Here is a 2,906-nt window from a genome sequence, read left to right as displayed (position 1 = left end):
GATTCTTGTTTCTGACTCAAGATGAGCTGCCCACGAGTCATTTCAACTAAAAGCCTGCATGGTGCCGGGGATGGAGGCCATCATCATCACAGCAACTTTGTTCTACCAGCTTCCTGTTGACCTTTCACTCAGACGTCCAATCCAACTATCCAACTATTTTAATTTAGTAAATAAAGTATTTTAAAATATTGTAATATTGAATATCTGTGTTTTTTTACCTATATAAATTGTTAATAGGTTTAAATCAGATCTATATGAAATATGAAGAAGCTAAAACAGTTTATTGTTAATTAAAAATTAACAAATGCAGCTTTTTGATTTGCCTTTTATTGCCCTATATATATTTAATTATCTGAATACTGACATAAGGTCACAAAGATGAGTAAACAAATACAGCTGGTACGTATAAATTTATGCATGTGGATTTCTCGCAAACAACTGTGGCAGACAACCGGAATCAAACAGCTTAGCTGCATGCTTTCAAGACGACTGATCATTTTCTTGGCTGTCTATGCTTAAACATTTGTCTGTGGGACTTTAGTTGCGAACTTGAAACAAGCAAGCCAAAAGCACCATAAGATGAAAGAAATAATCACCTACTTTTAAACACATCATCTAACATGTCAAACGGTAATTCTTGTTGATCAAAATCTAGTCAGCTAAAATTTTTTATCCTCCAATTAGAATATATACATGTACATACATGTAATTAATGTACACATATGATATTACTAAAATACTTATTTATACATTTACATGTATTGATTTTAGCTGATCAGATTTTGACCATTTAACATTACCTCATGTCAAATAGTGAGCCGTGATATTGTTAATTAAAATCTTTTTATATCTAAAGAAAAAGGCAAAGAGATTGGAACTATAAGCTATTAATTAGTGTTTCAAAGTTATAAAATATTCCTTGGCTGATGTGATGCCGGAGAAATCCTGAGCTATTTAAGGACCCTCCTTCATTGTAATATGGATGACAAGGCCAGCTCTCTTTTTCAAAGCCTCGGCATTAACAATTACAGTTCTTTCTTTCTCTCTTTCTTTTGATTCTTAGCTTCAAGATATGAGCTTGTTGTTGAATTAATAATGTTTTTTTTTCTTTCTTCTGGCTTGTATTTTGCTAATGCCGCATGCCGTTGGGGTTTTGCAAAGAGAGCTTCCTTTAGTCCACTCATGGCCGGCTATGGGATCAAATTAGCTGCTGACTCATTCATCCACGTTCCGAGCAATGAATGCCTTAAGGAGTTTGCTCGGTAGATGAGTGAATGATGCGGGAGCTAAATGGGTTCTCATGCTGCCTTTGCTTGGACTGAAGGGAGCTCCCTTGTCTTCACAATCCTCCTGCGCTGCACTGCACTGCACTGTGCAAGTTGATTAATCTTAATTTGCAAGATGTACGTAGTCCTGTTCATTGATTCTTGGTTAACAGTAATTTGTAAGTAGGTTAAAATGCAACCCTAACCCTAATCTTTCCTTGTGGTTTTTGATTCGTCGATAGTAGTGGAGCATTGTTGAACTCCCGCTGCGTTAGTTCCTCGCACAAGTTCCAAACTCCGCTGCTCCTTCCCCGATGCCTGCCACTACTTGATTAAAATAATTGCCTTAAGGTGCAGGAATGCGGCGATTCTTTCTTCCCAACCTCGCTCTGGAATTGGCTGGATGGTTCCATGCGTCGTCTCCACTGGGGGGCGCTGTCTCTGAGTTCCAAGTGACCATGGCGTGCATGGCCGCCCAGTCCTCGATGCTGCCTCCTGCCTGCTGCCGTTGCCGGTTTCTTTTGCGCTCTGTTCTCGATTGATGTCTTTTAATAAGGTTACACCAAACTGGTCGTACAAAGACAGTATGTTGTGTGCTTGTGTTAGTTATTTTTTTAAATGAGACTTTTGTTGAAATTAGTCTTTACAAGGGGTGTTGAAATCAGTCTTTACAAGGGTTCTTTGATACAAACAAAGCAAGGATATGGTGTCTCTAATCTTGGGGTAAGGCATGTTTCTAATGTTTTTTATGTTCCTCATCTCAAGCATACTTCGTTGCAGGTGCGAGTGAAGTGACTCTTAAAAAGATGCTTCCTCTCAAGCTTTGCTTTGCTTCGTTGACACTATCAAGTCACAAATCTAGGCTTAACACTCTCCAACCAGATCAAAAATCACGAGAGGCATGTTGAATCTTGGCTGACAAGATCAAGTTTGTGAAAGTTGTGTTTTTGGAAGGGATCATGCATCAGTAAGGCAAGAAGGGCTTGCCCACAACCAGTGTTCTTGTAGTCATCATTCAATGTATGTAGTCCAGTAGATTGAATGAGTCGACAACTTTTCTACTCGACGACTACAGCTAAATAAAAAATATCTTTGCTCGGTAAATAACTCACCAACTGATATAGCGTTTTCAATTGATTCGTCTGACAGTGAGAATTGATAGGCAACTTATGATCCTTGTAAGCTCATTATTCACAACATTACTCGTGAATCTCCAACTTAGTGACTTTGAGACTTTAAGTCAGTAAGTCCCAACTCCCAAGTAGTTCACTCTTTACTAAGCAATCACAACACTTACATTTCATGTCCTAAAACAAAACCCAAGATCACATTGTGTTTGAACACACTCGAGGACCCTCAAGGCATCCAAGGAACACATGGATTCACTGATATCCCATGTTGGTTAAGATCTTATCAAGTTTGTTCACTATTCTCTACAAGTTCTATGCCAATTTCTGAGTCAAATTGACAAGATTGCTTGTATGCATATATAAAATCTAAAACATTTAAATTAAATCATATTGTCAGCATGTTAAAATTGCATATGATGGGGTGATTATGAAGGGTCCCATCTTGCTATCACGATGGAGGCGGTGCGTAAAAACCAAGTCGAGCGACTATCTTGCTTGGCAAGACAACAAG

General features: G+C 38.4%; 1 long non-coding RNA gene across 1 annotated transcript; it reads left to right on the top strand.

The window, feature by feature from the left end:
- Nucleotides 1-985: 985 nt before the first annotated feature.
- On the top strand, nt 986-2,310 carry LOC121977845. The gene is made up of 2 exons (XR_006111055.1): nt 986-1,403; nt 1,508-2,310. It is a non-coding gene; the product is annotated as an uncharacterized LOC121977845 (long non-coding RNA).
- Nucleotides 2,311-2,906: the final 596 nt, after the last annotated feature.

This window comes from Zingiber officinale, chromosome 4B (assembly GCF_018446385.1).
Source record: "Zingiber officinale cultivar Zhangliang chromosome 4B, Zo_v1.1, whole genome shotgun sequence".
NCBI classification, from domain to species: Eukaryota; Viridiplantae; Streptophyta; class Magnoliopsida; order Zingiberales; family Zingiberaceae; genus Zingiber; species Zingiber officinale.
This window is presented reverse-complemented; position numbering and strand designations above follow the sequence as displayed.